Source organism: Lissotriton helveticus, chromosome 8, assembly GCF_964261635.1.
Source record: "Lissotriton helveticus chromosome 8, aLisHel1.1, whole genome shotgun sequence".
Lineage (NCBI taxonomy): Eukaryota > Metazoa > Chordata > Amphibia > Caudata > Salamandridae > Lissotriton > Lissotriton helveticus.
The window spans coordinates 1,581,434,448-1,581,453,210 of NC_136069.1; the positions used below are offsets into that span (position 1 = coordinate 1,581,434,448).

General features: G+C 47.8%; 1 pseudogene; it reads left to right on the forward strand.

Annotated features, from left to right (window-relative positions):
- The window catches only part of LOC144773950 (solute carrier organic anion transporter family member 2B1-like), an 846,173-nt pseudogene that overhangs the window by 25,657 nt on the left and 801,753 nt on the right, over positions 1–18,763 (forward strand).

Below are 18,763 nucleotides of genomic sequence, written 5' to 3' on the forward strand. Positions count from 1 at the left end.
TAGGCCTGAACCCCGACTGAGAGTGGTCCAAACTGCCGGTCTGCTCAATGAAGCTGGAAAGGTGGTGGTTGACATGCTTCTCCATCAGTTTGCCGACAAACGGCAAAAGGGAGATTGGCCTCAGGTTGGTCATGTCTGACCAGGGGATGGAGGTGTTTTTCCTGATGGGCTTGACCATGGCCTCTTTCCACTCCCGGGGGACCAGTCCCTCGGAAAGGGAGCGATTGATCACCGTCTGAATGGAGGGACTGAGGACACTCCCAATGAGGTGCATGACACGGGCGGGTACAGGGTCCACTGGGCTGCCTGATTTAATGGTCCCAATCAGAGAGTTGACTTGGTCCAAGCTAATCTCAGGGATAGAGGACAGCGCAGCGGGGGCAGCTCCGACTGTTCCGGGCTGAAGGCTAGGAGAGGGGTCCTTATCATCAACAAGTGAGCTTGACTGGGCAATGTTTTGATAAATAGCATCAATTTTATCGGCAAAAAACCCAGCAGTATCCTCACACAGTTTTTGGGACAATGTCTCTGGGCTGTCGCAAGCGACGGGCTTGGTGAATGTACAGAGAACCTGGTACAGCAATTTAGAGTCATTACCAGCCTCAGAAAGTTGGGAGACAATGTGGGATTTACGGGCAGCTCTGATGTTCCTGTGATAGAGTCTCATGGCTGAGCCATAGCGGTCTTTATTGGCAGCACTGCGTGAAATTCTCCAGGACTTCTCCAACTTCCTGCATGCCTTTTTCTCCGCACGCAGTAAGTCCGAGTACCATGGTTCCTGCCTGCGGTTAGAACGCCGGTTGCAGAGTCTTAAAGGGGCAATGAGGTTGACCGCAGTGTTCAAGGCACCATTGTATTTGGACAGGGCCAAGCTGGGGGAGTCAGAGGGGAGAAAGTCCGGAGGTATGAAAGCAGTTTTAAAAGTGTCTGCGGACACCTTGTGCCACTGCCTGCGCCATAACGGGAGGGGAGCAGGTTGGGGGTGTGCTTCAATGAGAGTGGGGAGGGAAAAATTAATTACAAAGTGGTCGGTCCACTCCACCTGCGTTGGAGGATAACAGGTCAGGAAGTGCGAGTTGGACAGGATTATGTCGAGGGTGTGACCGGCCCGATGGGTCGGACCTTGGTTGCACTGTTTGAAGCCCAGGGCAGATAAGTCAGCCAGCAGGTTGCGCGCTTCTGCATTGTCAGACAGTTCACTGTGGACATTGAAATCTCCAAGGAGTACAAAATTAGTCCCTATGCTGATATGTGGAGCTAGTGTCTCTAGGAGGAGGGTCGAGGCCTCGGCACTGGGGCCAGGGGGACGATACACCAATGCTCCCTTCCAGCAGGCTTGTAATGTGGAACCAATTTTGAAAACCAGAATTTCAATGTCACTAGTACAGCATTGGTCAAGAATGGTAACAGTGAAAGTGTCTTTGTAAATAACGGCGACCCCGCCGCCGGTCTTAACAGGGCGGTCCAGCCTAAGAATCTTATACCCCAAAGGGATCCCCAAGGTGATAGCAGGGACCAGATGGGGTTTAAGCCAGGTCTCCGTACAGAAGCAGTAATCAGGGCGGGCAGAGTGAATTAAATCCCAAACCTCCGAGTGGTGTTTCGGGAGGGATCTTATATTGCATAATATGCTGTTGCCCCTAGGGGCTTTACACATTGTCTCCGGGATAAGCCTTACTGCTCGTGCCAAACTGCCAAGGGGGTGAGCAGGTGTTATCTTGGCGTGTAACTCCCTTGCCCTGACTAGAGTGGTGGTTTCTGCCTGGCTTGGCGCAAGCCTTAGCCAACCAGAAATCCCATTTCGAACCCTGGAAACCAGCGGAAGGGATTTGGACTTGTGTTTGCGCAATACCACAGTGACACCTGGTTGAACTACAAACTCTGCATTTAGATAATCACATGTTTGGGGATTATTGTTTTTGAGCCTTATTTTATTGTTTCTTCTAAGAGTGTCATTTTTAAATTGTGTACCCTTGCTTCAGCTCAGACAGTTAGGTCACCTGTGTTGCATGTGTCTCTGAGCGTCCTGCCAAAATGGAGTCTGATTTTAATTTCTGTGGTCTGTTTAGATACAGTATGTATGAGTTGGTGGAGTTTTGTGAACAGAGAGGCATAGCTGTAAATGGGTCAGACACCCAGTCCAAACTTAGGGACAACCTAATCCAATGGCAGAAGGATGACTGGGATCGTGAGCGCAGTGAGGAGGAGAGGGCCCGGGCCACACGCCATGAGGGTGGTGGGTCTGAGGGGAGCCCTGAAGAGTCTGAAGAAGAGGAGGGAAATGACAGGAAATGGACGCCAGTAGATAATGAAGATCCCATAGATAGGGAGTCCCTTGCGGGGTCCAGTGTTGGGGGCAGCGCCCCATTCCTTTCCCTGTCGCCAGGGGAGTGGGTAGATAGGAGGGAAGAAAGGGAACATCAGCTGGCTTTAGAGAAACTCCAGAAGGAGAGCTATGAGTATATGGAAGCTCGGAAATTGGAGTTGGAGCATAGAAAGTTAGTCTTAGAGGAGAAAAAGGCATTATGGTCTCAGGAGTTGAGTCTTAAGGCGTTGGGCCTTGAAAAGAAAAAGCTAGAGACTGAGAGGGTCTTAGCGCAGGAGAGGATGGAGGAGGCTGAGAGGGCCTTTACCAGAGAGAAATTAGCTCTGGAGGGTAGATTATCCCCTGAGCGCAGTGGTAGTTTTCTGGATTCCTCAGTGAGGGTGGCGTCCAGTGGAAGCAGCTATATAGAGTCCAGTGCAGGAAGTCCCATTCCCAGTTCCCAACGTATGGTACCTTGTTCCCGAGAGGAGGAGTACAGGTTAAAGTTCAGGGATAGTAGGAAACTGTCTCACCAGTCTTGGGAGGAGTTTGTGAATGAATGTCATGAGGCACTGGCTGAGTGGTTAGAAGTTCACACAGAACCTAATTTCGACAAACTGTTCGATCTGGTTATCAGAGAGCACCTGCTCAGTTGTTGTTTGCCAGTGTTGCGCCAACACCAGTTGGAGGGTGGATTTTCTGATCTAGGGGTATTTATACATGAAGCAGACCGCTGGGAATGTGCCAGAGGTTCTGAAGAGACAATGCTGAGTGATCCAAAAATAGTGGTTCAGGCATCGTCCAGCCCAGAGTGGTGGAAGAGGTTCAGAGTAGCCCAGCTAGGTCCCAGTATAGTGAGAGGGGTGTAGAGGGTCACGTCCTGTCTCAGTGGAGTAAGAGTGAGTGTGGGACTGAGTGTGCCCAGGTGCCCGAAACCCAGACTCAGAACCTGGATGGTTTCTTCAGGGAACACCAGGTTGGGGGCCGAGGCTGTCCTGTTAGTCCATTGGAGGGTGATCTCCTAGTGTCTAGACGACATCGAGCGCCTGTAAATAGTGCCCCAGTCGTTCTAGTGTACGGCAGTGCCACTCCTGTTGGGAGGGCACAGAAGTCCGAAGTGAGGAGTGAATAGGGGATGTGTTCCCCAGTGGAAAAACCAGTGGATCAGGGACAAGCCAGTTGGGCTGTGTCCCCTTGGAGTGACCATGGTGACACCACTTCTGTTCTGGGGGATCTTCGTGCACTGTCAGGTGGACAAGGGACGGGAGCTCTACGCCAGACAGATGGTCACACAACATATGAGTCATGTGTTACCCTCAGGGGGATAGTGTGTGAGTCCCTAGAAGTCCTGGAGTGCCTGGCAAGTACTCCGCCTAAGGGTTTAGACCGAAGGGTGGGAAGCCAGGCTCAGGATCTGCCTGATCTGGAGGGAAGAACGTCTCTAACCAGTGTCCTGACCGGTTCATCTTCCAGGGGTACCACTCCAGTTGGGAGGGTGCAGAACTCTGGAAGGGGGTGCAGAGGGAGGGAGTCCTCGCCTCTGACCCCGGCGCAACCTGAGGGGTTAAACCCTAGGTTGGGAGACCAATTATGGGAGAGAAGTCCTGAACTGGTAGGAGTGTGGTGTTCTATGGGTACCTCACAAAGGAGGAGAGGAGGGACCCTAGAAGGAGAGGTAGGGGGAGGAGAGCCTCACCCGTGACTTCTGGTCAGCCTGAGGGTACAGACCCTAGGCTGGAGGATCAGTGGCAATCTAGAACCATCCTGAGGAGAGGAAGAGTGTAGAATGGCTACTATGTGCCAGGGGTTACTACCCCCATTCTGTGAATAGGCAAGGACCAGTGGCATCTGGGTGGCCTAGGGCCTGGTCCGGGCCGCGGACAGCTTGGGAGTACCAGTGGGGTAGCCCAGTTGTTCCAGACAGCTTTTTTAGAAGGAACCACATGGGTTCATCGTGGCGTAGAACAGGAGGGTGTCCCTGCAGTTGCAGGCTCGCGTCCGTGTTCTTTCGTCCCAAGCAGGGAAGCCCATCACAGTGGTGATTGTTCTTTCCTGCGTTTTGGCTGGAAGGGGGTTGTGTTGAACTTGGCCCTTTTGGCAGGTTCACTCTTAAACTTTTTGCTTTTAAATGTGACCTGGTGTTAGTTGTTTTAGGCTGCTGCGCACTTTAACACTGTGTCCCAGTGTAAAGTGCGTGCGCAGTCTGAGTGCGTGTGGTGAGATTGGCCTGCCCTCCCATAGGAATGCATGGGGGATATGTTTGTCCATGGTAGTTCCTGATGTGAGAGGAGTGCAGGGGCGAGTTTGGTATGTACAAACTCGTGAGATTAAATGCTGCGCGACGGTGTGCGCAGATTTAATATGGCTAGTGTAGAAGTGCCACTTTTAGAAGTTGTCATGTCTGTGTGCAGTGGATGTGAATTGACTGTCTGGCTTGTGATTGACTGGAGTTGCCTGGTGTGCCTGGCTCCATGAGTTAGGATGGGTCTTCCCAGTGGTGAATGGGGAGATCTGCATGTAGATGGGAGGGAGGAGTTGCACCTGGGATCTGAATAGCGCTGTGCCTTTCCGCCACAATGCTGGCTCCGCCCCCTGTGGTGCGTCTGATGTCCCTAGCCTGTCCTGTGAATAGGCAGAGGGGCTGAGCACAACAAAGTGCTCAAGAACCAGTTGCATCTGTTTTTTCCCCTTGCCCTGCAGCCTGAGACAAAGGAAAATGTGAACACAAAGGGGCTGTGACCCCATGTTTGTTGTTCTCTCTTTTCCTGACTTGAGTGGGGCCTACTGCTGCTGCTGGACACCAGGAAGAACAGCCACTGGGTGCTGCCTTCCTGCTGGAGGGCCCTGTGAGCTGGCCCCTGGGCCCAGCCTTCGCCCCCGTGCACTCTGATAGACTTTCCTGGATTTTCCCCCAGCAACGGAGAGCCTGGGGGCCATGCAGCACTGTGCTGCAGCCCCTGATGAGGGAACTAAGTATGGGTGGAAAATTCGTTCCGCTTGCTGAATTTGTGGATTTTCTGCGATTTCGCGATCCGCGAATCGAGCAAAATCGCAGCATAATCCGCGAATTCGCGAGCGGAACGAATTTTGCTGAGGAAGCACTTACAGGGTTACAGCAGGTGCCCAAGTTGAAGGTAATTTCTTTGTAACCATTTACAAAATTGTGCTTCCTGAGCGTCGCCTGGTTGCCTACTTGCAACTATTCTCTGACCCTGCTCTGACCCTCGAAGCAGGGTCAGAGAATAGTTACAAGTAAACAACGAGACTCGGTGAACAGGAAGCACTTACAGATATAGATAAAGCTGGTGCCCGAGTTGAAGGTCAAATTCAGTAACTCCTTAATCAGCCCCAAAAAATCGTGCGCTTTGTCGAGTCTGGGCAGGTGTGCTTTCTCCCCATATCTACAGTCGAAAATTAGCTATGATGCTTGATGGAGGCCTTTGTATCCTTGACTTCCACGAGTACAATCCCCGTGCAGTTCCTGTAACCAGTAGCTTCTTTCTCCTCATCTGCTGCTCTGATCTGTGCCTGACCTTTTATACACACAAGAAGAGGCATGTGAACTCGCAAAGAAGCCCCCCCCCCATTTGCCCCCCCCCACACACACACTAGCGGTGTGCACCGTCTTCCCGCCCTATACACACTATGATGGAAAGCTCACTCGAGGGACCCCGGCGCCCTTCGGCGCGATGGCAAAGTTAATCAGCCCCAAAAAATCGTGCGCTTTGTCGAGGCTGGGCAGGTGTGCTTTCTCCCCATATCTACCATCGAAAATTAGCTATCATGCTTGATGGAGGCCTTTGCATCCTTGACTTTCACGAGTGCAATCCCCGTGCAGTTTCTGTAACCAGTAGCTTCTTTCTCCCCATCTGCTGCTCTGATCGGTGCCTGACCTTTTATACACACAAGAGGCATGTGAACTCGCAAAGAAGCCCCCCGTTTGCCCCCACCCCCCCACACACTAGCGGTGTGCACCGTCTTCCCACCCTTTACCCACTATGATGGACAGCTCACTCGAGGGACCCCGGCACCCTTCGGTGCGATGGCAAAGTTAATCAGCCCCAAAAAATCATGCGCTTTGTCGAGGTTGTTCTCCCCATATCTACCGTCGAAAATTAGCTATGATGCTTGATGTAGGCCTTTGCATCCTTGACTTTCACAAGTGCAATCCCCGTGCAGTTCCTGTAACCAGTAGCTTCTTTCTCCCCATCTGCTGCGCTGATCGGTGCCTGACCTTTTATACACACAAGAGGCATATGAACTCGTAATGAAGCACCCCTCCATTTCCCCCCCCACACACACACTAGCGGTGTGCACCGTCTTCCCGCCCTTTACCCACTATGATGGGCAGCTCACTCGAGGGACCCCGGCGCCCTTCGGCGTGATGGCAAAGTTAATCATCCCCAAAAAATCGTGCGCTTTGTCGAGGCTGGGCAGGTGTACTTTCTCCCCATATCTACATTCGAAAATTAGCTATGATGCTTGATGGAGGCCTTTGCATCCTTGACTATCACGGGTGCAATCCCCATGCAGTTCCTGTGACCAGGAGCTTCTTTCTCCCCATCTGCTGCTCTGATCGGTGCCTGACCTTTTATACACACAAGAGGCATGTGAACTTGCAAAGAAGCCCCCCCCAATTGCCCCCCCACACTAGCGGTGTGAACCGTATTTCCGCCCTTTTCCCACTATGATGGACAGCTCAAGGGACCCGAAGGGACCCCGGCGCCCTGCGGCGCGATGGCAGAGTTAATCAGCCCCAAAAAATCTTGCGCTTTGTCGAGGCTGGGCAGGTGTGCTTTCTCCCCATATCTACAGTCAAAAATTAGCTATGATGCTTGATGGAGGCCTTTGCATCCTTGACTTTCACGAGTGCAATCCCCGTGCAGTTCCTGTAACCAGTAGCTTCTTTCTCCTCATCTGCTGCTCTGATCTGTACTTGACCTTTTATACACACAACAGGCATGTGAACTCGCAAAGACACCCCCCGTTTGCCCCCCCACACACTAGCGGTGTGCACCGTCTTCCCGCCCTTTACACACTATGATGGACAGCTCACTCGAGGGACCCCGGCGCCCTTCGGTGCGATGGCAAAGCTACACACACATGGTCACTGGAGGCAACTCTTCTAGCCCTACACAGCTGTAGTGCAGGAAAAGCACTATACATTTACCCAACGAGGTAGCACTTACTGATTAGCCAGTAGAAAGTATTCCAGTTAAGTATGGTGCAAAATAGAAAAAAATCCGCGATTTTGCAGGGAAATTCGCGGATTTTTTTGCGATTTTGCATGAATTTGCTAACCGCTGATTCGCAAAATTCACCCATACTTAGAGGGAACCCCTCTTACAGGGATTTCCCCGTGCTACCGGCCTGGCGGGTGCCTACCCCGCTTAGTTTTATTTATTTACGGGTGCCCATCCCGTTTTTGGTGTTAGTATCGAATTTCGGGTGCCCACCCCGCTTATGGACGCTTTCTGACCTTTTTATCTGAAGTTTGCGTGGGTGCCTACACTGCGACTTTGTGAGTAATTACAGCGGGTGCCCACCCCGCTGTTTATTGTTCTTACGAGGGAGCCTACCCCTCTTACTCGTGCGAAAGACATCACCGCCGCAGCTGCCGGCACACAGGAAGTCAGGCACCGTAGTGCCTGACGGCAGCCGGGACTTCCGGTTTCGAAAGAGGAAGTCCCGCGCCCGCCGCCGGAAGAGGAAGAGAAGCTGCCGGTCCTGGGCTCCCATTGTTCAGGGAGAGCCCCGCAGACGGCCCTGGTGCAGCCCGACAGCGGACGGGGCGCGAGGCACATTGCCAGTGCCTGCCCCCACAGTGGGAAAAAGTAAGGAAGAAGCTGGCGTCTCCCATCGGGGCTCCCGAGAATGAAGCAGAGCCCCGTGGGACCAGCTGAGGAAGCGGGGAGACAGGAGAGCCCCCACGGAGTCCTGATGGCTCTCCCAACCCCGCCTGCTGCCCCCGCCGCACCGCCGCATAGAGAAGACGGCACCGGGACGAGAGAGCATCCCGATGAGTGAAAACGGGCTGGGGGGGAGCTCCGGGCATATTTGTGGTACCTGATTGAGGCACAGAGTCCCGACATATGTTCTGAGCAGCCCCTGCCTGCTAGGGGGGCTGCTCCGATGGTGGGCAAAGTTTGGATTCTCCTTTTATTTTGAGCCCCAGAGCGGGACTCCTACGTTGGGGGCCATTGTTGGACAGAGTCCCAGAATGAGGCTCAGGAGCCTCATAGTGCAAGGCATCATTCTTTGATACCCAGTTGCCCCAACAGACAGAGGGCAGCTGAAACGTTTTAGGGATCCAATTGTTTTAAGGGCACAGTGGTGCCCGTGCTAATTTATTTCGGGGGCATTTGCTGATCAAAGAGCCCCAGTGGGGGTTCAGGAGGCAGCTGGTGCCAATGCTCCATTTGACAGCTGCCCAGCAATTAGTGGGCAGCTGCCACATTTAGGCTGCTCTTTTCCTGTGTTGCTTTCGCTGCATGCGCAGCCGGCCCGGACATTCTGGACATCGGGCATTTGAACCCCTGTGAAAGGCCAGTTGGCCTGGGGTCAGTATCTAATGTGATTCTTGCGCAAGGTGATTGCCTACTGTCTTTACACTGGTTATGCTTAATGTGATTTATGCAAAATGTGCAATGCCTTTATGCCTGTGATACCTCTAACTGTGTGTTCATGCTTAGGAGGTTGTTTTGCCTAGTATAGTTAATGCTAGTCAGTTTATGTTTCCCTACGTGACCTATGCCTAGGGTGATTATTATTACGTAGTGTATACCTACCTTTTACCAGTGTTACTGGTTGTGTCCTACACTTGTTATTTTATGCTACAATTATTCTATTTCTAATAAGTGCTGATTTGGACAGTGGCCCACGTGGCCCTGTCTGGTGTAAATAATCCCCTGTAAATACTGCCCAGTGCCAGTTGGCACAGTGTAATTGTGTGATTATGATCTAATGTGTTTATGGTAATACAAAGGCTATTTTCTATATATAACCTTGTGAGGAGTTCCTTTTTGTGGTGTGACTAGTGTGTTGCCGCTGTGTGTGTGTTGCGCAAACGCTTTACACATTGCCTCCGGGATAAGCCTTCCTGCTCATGCCAAGCTGCCAAGGGGGTGAGCAGGGGTTATCTTGGCATGTAACTCCCTTGCCCTGACTAGAGTGGTGGTTTCTGCCTGGCTTGGTGCAAGCCTTAGCCAACCAGAAATCCCATTTCTAACACACTCATTCACAGAAACTCTCTGAGATGCAGAACCCTCCCAATGACTCACTTTCAGTCTTTGAATGCATGTCGGTGAAACTGTTCACATCCTCTACCTCTAACCTCAGATTGACTGTGATTTACTACCCACCTGGGTAAAACAACACCTTCATCGAGGAATGCATGGATTTCTTTACCTCTCAACCAATGAGATATGACAGCAATATCTTTCTGGGTGACTTCAACATCCACTGGGAAGACGTGGGCAACATCTATGTGGACACGTTTACCTTCTTTCTGAATGCCAACAATCTCCAAATTCACTGCCATAAACCTACACCACAAAGGCGCCATTCTTGATCTGATAGTCTCCAGTTCCCCCTACCTAAAGATATACAACCCGATCCCAGTTGACTGGTCTGATCACATGCAGATACGGTTCTCTCTAACCGCTCTTCCACTGAAACATACAGGCAACCCAAAAAAGAGAAAATATGACTTAGAGGCACATCCACCATGGCCTTTCCCACCCTAATTGTGATCACACCTCATCTTGACATTAAGGAGGCCACTGACAAGTAGAACTCCTGCATGGAATCCCTTATTGACAAATGTGCACCCCTAAAGTGCAATTTATACAGACCAAAACCCTCTAGGCCCCTGATTTAAAAGGAGCTTTATGAAGAACAAAAGGTTATCAGAAAATGCGGGAAAGAACGGAGACAAGCAACATCTCACATGAGTATGACTAAGCTTCGCAAAGCGAGAGGCCAAATACTCAGAGCCACATCCTCCCATATCAGTGCCCTTGTGAATTCTGCAACAAATAGACCGAAGCACCCATTCAAGGTCATAGAACAGTGGACTAACCCCTCTATCCCTTTGCTCCTAAGCCACCTGCGGCATTTGAAATGACTTTGTGGATTTCTTTGATTAAAAAAGTAAAAAACATCCATATCTTTCTTCCTATCAACAACCCCCTTGAAACAGTTGAGTCTTTACCATGCAAGGCACTATAATTATGGTCATCCTTTCCTCCGAGCGGGACATTCAACAAACTATCTCCAAAGTAAAACCCTCAAACCATCATCAGGATGCTATTCCGTGCTCTATAAGCAAATCTCATGAACCACCTAGGCCGATTCCTCTCTCAAACAGGGCCTCTTCCAAGAATGACAAAAAATGGGTCAAATCACTCCACTCTTGAAAAAAAAAAAACTCTCCATCCAAAGAACCTGAACAACTACTGTCCACACATCCAGTTTTAGGGAAAGTCATTGACAGTTGCGTAGTGTCCCAACTAGCCTCACACATTCAAATAAACAACCTCCTAGACACTCTCCAATCTGGTTTCTGCCAGGGTCCCATTACAGAAACTGCGATCCTCCAAATTGTCAATGACTCCCTTAGAATCCTCGAGTCCAGCAATATCGGCCTCCTGGACCTCTTGGATCTATCTGCAGAATTCAAGACTGTCAACCATCTTCACCTCCCTCCTTTGCATTCTTGAACTAAGCATGGGATGTGGAGGCACTGTCCTCAACTGGTTCTTCTCTTACCTATCAAACCGCTCTCAAATTGTGAAAATGAGCAACTTGTTCTCAAGACCAGTCAGCATTCACCAGGGTGTCCCCCAAGGTTCAATCCTACTCCCCAACCCTCTTCAACTTCTATCTAGAACCACTAGGTGTGGTTCTCAGAAACTCTGGAATTCTCTTCCACCTCTACGCCGATGATACCCAAATATACTTAAAAATCCAATCCCTGGAAGGCATTGCCCTGCTTTCAAACACACTCTTCCAGATTCAAAACTGGAGGTGAAACCACCATTTAAAGCTCAACCCACCTAAAACAGAATTTCTTTTGATCTCACCTCCAAAAGCAATAAATCTAGTCCAAGAATGAAGGCAACATTCCATTCCCGCCTTCAATGGCTGCCCCGCCGTTGTCATGAGTGCCAGATCACTCAGCATCACCCTTGATAATCGTCTCAATCTTCACAGCCTCATAGCAGCCATGGCCAACAACACACACCACCAACTCAGGCAGCTTTGGGGAATCAAACAATTGATTTCGATCAGAACCTCAAAACAGTGGTGCAGTCTCACATTTTCTCTAGACTACACTTTGGAATTGCCCTTCTCTCAATCATTCCCAAAGTTCTCCTAGGCCCATTGAGAGCAACACTGCATGCTGCAGCACCCTTCATCTTAGGCATCAAGAAATTTGACAATATTTCCCTTGCTATGGTAACCTTCCAATGGCTCCCCAGTTCAAAATTGCATGCATTAGTCACAGATCGCTGCACTCTTCCTCACCTCCCTATCTGAATGAGAAACGGAAAATCATTGAATAGAAGCTTCAGAAATGTCCGATCCTTGAGCCACCCCCTTTTAGTCAAGAACGATACATGAATCAGTCTTTCTCCGGTAGCGCCACTAGAATCTGGAACTCTCTGCCTCCCTCGGTCCATTTAACCACCTGCCTAGCAACCTTCAAAAAGAACATCAAGGTTCTCTTTGACAGACATCTTGGTTAATCCACCCTCGACCAGGCTTAAGTACTTTCTCCACTGCGCCCTGATCTGACTTTGTGAACTGTGTATGTCCTCTACCCAACTGGTGTAACTATCTCTTGTGGTAACTTTTGTATGCATCCACTAGATGTCCGAGCTTAAATACTATTACTGTAACCTGCTGTAACCCTGTATCCTGTGTGTTGTAAAGCGCTCTGATGCCTTCGGGTTCATGTCCGCACTAAATAAAACTGAAATTGTGGAGATTAGTCCTTGAACATTTGTTTTCCAATTTTACAGGTGCGTCCAGCAACTTGACTGACATTTGTCAGCTGGATGGGACCAGCCGGGCCCTAAATAATTCTAGCTGCACCAGTCAGTCCGTAAAGGGGACTATGCACGTCATATACTTCCTCTTTGTTGGCCAGTTTCTCCTCGGAGTGGGTGGAGTTCCTATTCAGCCATTTGGCATATCGTACATTGATGATTTTGCCAGCAAAAGGAACTCGCCATTTTACATAGGTAAGTCGTCCATATTGAAGCTGCCTGTAACTTTCACCCTTGACGTCCATGCCTTTTTCTCCCGTTCTTTGCAACATTAACATTCTCTTTGCATAAAGACATTTACCTCATACATTGTCACCTATTTTATGAAAATTGCACTTGACTTTGAAGGTCTTCTCCAGTCACTCGTTTAATATGAAACACTGGGGTATGGCTTCCCGAAATCTTGTGCACGGTCCTGAAAGTAGAAGGTTGAACGTGTGCTTACTGCTAAAATGTCTCCAAATCTGCAAGCCTGGATGTGGGAAGAGGCCGTGCAGAAGAAGCAGACTTTTAAATGAGTATGCAGGGAGCAGGCACGTGACTGGTTGTGCATTAATAAGACTGCAAGGAATATCTTTTATTACATGCAACATTTTCCACAGGGCTTGTCAGATAAGATCTCATTCAAAATGAAACCAATGTCCTTGGAACTAATTCTAGGCAGTGTGTTTAGTGCTATGATGCCATCTAGTGGCGGCTGGCATTGCCTGCCTCATTATGAATGAATCACCAAAGCAGCCTTTGCTTTTTTTTGTGATATGTCAATACATTTAGCAGTGACAGTGCAGGGCCATGCAAAGAGTGAGGCCTAGGGTAAACAGCTACGCCACAGCAGCTTTCTCTTTGCGTTAGGCCCTGATTAGAAAATACTTGGGGGCAGATTTACAAGCCCCTTGTGACACTTTTACACCGCTGTTGCATCACTTTTTGTAATGCGGCGCGACGTAAACATTGCGGCCCATTTACAACATGACGCATCTAGGGAGATGCATCACGTTGTAAAACCCTGCATCACATTATACTGGCACCAGGTATAATGTATGCAGAGTGGGCGTTCCAACGTGGGAAAGTAGAAGTGATGCTCACTGTGAAACTTTTAGGACGCCACTTCGTCAAAACCCTACGCCTGCTTGGAGCAGGCATAAGAATGGACGCAGTGTATTTGGAATAGGCCTCCCCATGCATTGCTGGAATTGCATCGTGCTTGCGACACGACTCCAGCAATGCGTGACTTTTTGGGCCAACAGATGTGTCAGAATTTCTGACGCATCTGTCAATCCTCAAAACATGGTGCTCCGTATTGTAAATAAGTTGCATGCATGGTGGCGCAAGGGTTTCGCAGGCTGACGCAGGGAAACTGACACATCTATAAAGATGCATCAGTTTCTTGTAAATAAGCCCCTTGAAATGTGTGTGCATTAACACAAGATTCATACTCTAGCTAACTTAAGGAAAACGAAACCTCAAACTCCATCCTTACTGTGACATTTCATTCTCCTACGTGAATAGATTTGCATTTTTATGTCTCACTTGAATAAAAAATTAAATGTGTCTCACATAGAAGGGTGAAGGCTTTCACAGGCTTTTCTGAGAAAAGGATTTACACTCAAGGTTAAACTCAGCTGTCCCAGGGAGAACCACATGCTATGTAACTTTACTGTTTCATGTGCAGATGTGTCATGTCTACAGAACACAGTGATGTAAGTAGAATAAAATGTTGTAGATAGTAATGTGTGAGGTAGGGACAGAACATGGAATGTTCAAGGTAGGAGGTAGGAAGGTGGTGGATAGATAGGTAGAGTAACACGGAGTACTGTGCTGGTCATGTACCTATCTGCTCTTTAGTCTTAATAAAGTGATTTTCAGCTTATTCTGTGCGGAGAGATAAGAACATAATACAAGTGGCGACGAGGATGGGAAAAGTAAAGCTACATTAGCAATACATTCCTTTATGTTACAAAAATCAGATTCACATTCGGGTGACCACTCAAATTTGCTCTTATTTTTTAATAATTGTCTAATGTTGTAAGTTCTAGCCTCAAAATTCAGAATGTACTTTGAACAAAATTCAGCCAGACCTATGAACAATCTTACTTCATTTTGCAACATGGAGATGACATATTTTGCATGGCATCCAGGGAAGGTTTTGGTTAAAGGCCATCACAATTGATTATATGTCCTAAGTAAGTGACAATACTTTCAGCAACTGCAAATTTAGAATATTCAATAATTAAACCATGTGACGCCAGGATGTTCAAAACCTCTTCCAATAACTTATCATGTTCCTTTTTTCTCAAATACAAATATAAGGTCTTTAAATGCAGTATTTTCTTTGCTGTCTTGCTGTCTTTAAATGGGGGAATTTGGTGGTATTCTGCAGATAAATCAATTATTGAAAACAACTTAGCTCCTTTCAACAAAGACAGCATTTCCATTATTTTAGGGTAGTGAGAGTTGATCCACTATAATATTGCTATTCAGATGATGTAAATCTACACATAGGGGGCAATTACGATCTCGGTCCGACCGAGATAGTTGGTTTTAATTCCAACCACCTACTTACAATTTAGGAGGTCGGAAGGGAAACCACCCTGTCATTCTAGCTGGATTCCGACGGGCTCAAGGAGACCGGCGACCAATCAGAGACCGGCCGGTAATCCATATGGACAACGTTTTACGGTGTCCAGATTGCGATGCTCGGTTTCCTGTCGGGTTTCCATCCTGGGCTTTCCAACATGGAAAGCCTATTGGAGAGCAAGTTTGGGGGCTACTATGGGGCTCTCTTCTGTTTGCAGTCTCCGGTTGGGGGAGAGTGGATCCCTGCACCCTGTGGCAGGCACCCTGAGGTAGCACCTGGGCCTGAGTAGGGCTGTGCCTGCCTTCCACAATGGTAGCTCCGCCTCCTGTGGTGCGTCTTATGACCCTGGCCCACACTGACAAAAGAAGAAGTTGTGCACTGGCAGAGTGCACCCAGAACTGCCAGTCTGCCAGGAAGGCCTGTAACTGTGTGTGAGACGTTTTTGCTGTGGGGAGCTGGAAGCGCAACGCAACGAGAGAGAAGCATGATGCCGCCGCCGCAGCTGCTGTCGCATCATCGAGGAAGCGGGTCACTGCTGCTGCTGTTCGCCATCGCATCACCGGAGAAGCGTGCTGCCGCACAGAGGGTGCCGTTGCATCACCAGAGAAGCTTGTTGCAGGGCCATCGCATTGCTGAGGAAGCGCGCTGCTGCTGATCGTCACCGCAACACCGGTGAAGCGTGCCGCCGTCACTCTGAGGGTCGTCGCATCACCGGAGAAGCATATGGCTGGGCCTGTCGTGGCTCAGAAATCCACTGAGTGCGCCACACGGTCGTCGGACATGCACGCATCGCCTCTACGTTGTTTGCATTGCAGTTAAGATGCCATTTTCTAGCATCGCACTGGATCGTCGCAACGCATCGAGGTGCTACCTTGTCGCATCAGAACCGGAGCACAAGAAGAAGCGATGCATGGCCTTCTCTGCAACACCTTTTGTTTGTTTTGCGTCACGCATCCCCAGGTACTTTGTGAGTAAAATGTTGCATTTCATTATCTACAAGTTTATTTTTTGCAACAACCTTTCTAAAGACATTATACTGAGTTTGTGTATGTTGGGATTTTTCATTTTGGTCTTGTTTAGTTTAGATAAAGATATTTTATTTTTCTAAACTGGTGTGGTGTCCATTTGTGGTGTTTTCACTGTGTTACTGTGAGTGTTGGTACAAATACTTTACACATTGCCTTTGGGATAAGCCTGTCTGCTCGGTTTGAGCAGGGGTTATCTAAAGTGTGTATCCCCCTTTTCCCCGACTAGAAGCAAGGGTCTCTATTTGGACAAAGGTACTTACCTCTGCCAACTAGAGACCCCCAGTTCTAACATTAGCAAAACTGGTACATTCCTGACTTAATGTATTTTAGGTAAAGCTCCTTCTTTGAGCCACATTTCAGGCTTGAATCCCTTTAACATGCCAACCTTTTTCTCAAATACAGAAGGAAAACTCTTCAACATTCTTTCACCTATTTTTATACCCTTATCCATTACCATAACCTGCTCTTTGCCATTAGGATCTAGAATAATGTGACATTTTCCTAATCCCTCCATCCAAGGACAGACGGACCTTTCTTTGAAACATATAACTTCTCATATGCATGCCGGTTCTTGAACTCAAACCTGAACAAGTGACATCCAACCATTTCAATCTTTTCTCCTCCATATCTCTCTGGTTCAATATCAGAAGGAAATAATTTGGTACCCCCTGTATTTCTGATGTTTTTCCTCCAAACGTCTTCATTTGTACTTGTGTAAGGTGAACCTGAATCAGATTTTTTTTAATGCTGTCTCCCCCAATTTTCATCCAACACTCAGGTTTTTTCTCTACAAGCAAACATCCATCACTAATACTTAAAATACTTTTTTTCTTCAAATCCGAATGGATTCTTCCTCATCATTATTACTGTAATCCCTTTTAATATCCTCACATTCCTCCATACATTTCACTATTTTGGATCTCCTCCTACACACCTTAGTATAATGAACCACAATGAGGCATGTGCCACATTTTAGTTTCTTTGCAGGACATTACTTGGCCAGCGCAAAGTGATCTGTGCTACCAAATCTATAAAACTTTGGGGGTTCTTTATATTCTTTAGGAAATATAGAGCATTTCCCTTCAAATCTCGGTTTCCCTTCAAATCCCAGTTTCGTATTGCCCTTTACCATAGCAACCATTTCTAAATCTTTTATTTCTGTCCATATTGCACTCGCACACCTACTAGATGTTGCAGCCTTGCATACAGTTGTCAGTATATCATCTAAACATGCATCACCATTCATAAATAACTGTTCCTGAATAGCAGGGCTCGAGGCATGCATTGCCTCTTGATCACAAATTAAGTCCTCTAATAATCCTCCAAACGTCTAATGTCTAACTTTCTCAACTCATGTATATAGTCATCAATAGATTCAGATTCCAATTGTTTCCTCTGAAAAACCTTTTACTGCGTGATAACGATACGAACCTTTGGGGCAAAATGCTTATCTAAGTTAGCCAACGAAATATTAGGCGCATTACCAACACCCCCACCAGTAACTGGTTTATTCATCTGATTATATGTTTTTAGCCCTTTTGGTACTAAGGAGTGTAGTAAAATGTGTTACTTGTGTTCTGGAGACATTTTCTTATCAGAATCTACCATCTCGATGTAATTAAAAAAATGCTCATTCGACTCTGTCCCCCCTAATGCTGGATAACATTCCACTGGCCAAAATGCTTGTGGAGGACATAAATAAAATGTCTGTTGACTCATTTTGTTTTGATTCAATAACATTTGGAATTGTTCAGTATCTACAGTAATATGCAACTTCCAATTACTGTCCTTTCTTCACCACATTTACTCGGGTAACTGAGAGAAAAAAAATACCACACAAGATGGTGTTTATGAGAAACTCTGTAATAGAATGGTGAGAATCATGTTAATTGTATTCAGTTGTAAATGTTTCACTTATGCACTATTCTGATTGGTTTCGAGTCTGTGAACCATGCACTTCTGTATTGAATGTATGAAATTCTTTGTTTTGAATATTGTATACAAGTGTGATTTCTTGATGTCTGCACAAGCTCTTTTCACCTGCTAAAGAAAGTCAATCTATGCTGGATTTCTTCCCCATCATAGGCTCTGCATTTTGATGATCTGAACTTTACTGAGTTTCTGATAAATTATGTACTTTAACTAACCATTTCATTCTGAGGTATTAAATAAGTGATTTTGACACATTGGAGTAAATATGACGGTACCCCTCATTCCTAGGTGTGTGTCCAGGCCTCAGGAGTGCTCTATACCGCTACTGTTAATCCTCATTTCAAGGGGCTTCTGAATGATGCTAGGGGTACTACCTACCTCCAGGTCTGTTATGTATCTGTAACAGGGAGCTGCTCCTCTAGGACTACTCTGTTATCCTCACTTCCTGGAATGCTCTGTGTGTTAAGGGTTTCTCACTATTTGGAGCCATATGTACCTCATGGGCCTCCTGTTCTTCCAAGGGTAACCAGTGTTTGTCTGTAAGGCTGCTCCTTAGCTCAGGGGTGCTCCTCATCTCTTAGTGTTCTCTGTACCTCAAGACCCTTTTGCATTTCTAGGGATTCTCGCTGTATGCTTTAGGGTTCCTCCTCTCCTGGGGTGCTCTGTACCTGTGGAAGTGATTGTCACTTCCCAGAATGCTTTGTGTGCTAGGAGTGCTCCTTGCTTCATTAGATGCTCTGTCCCTCTAGTGATGTTACTCACCTCCTTGTGTACCCAGTGGTTTAAAGGTCCTCCTCAACTCCTGTGGTGCTCAGCCCCTCGAAGGGTACTTCACATCCCTGAGCATTATGCACCTGCAAAGATACTC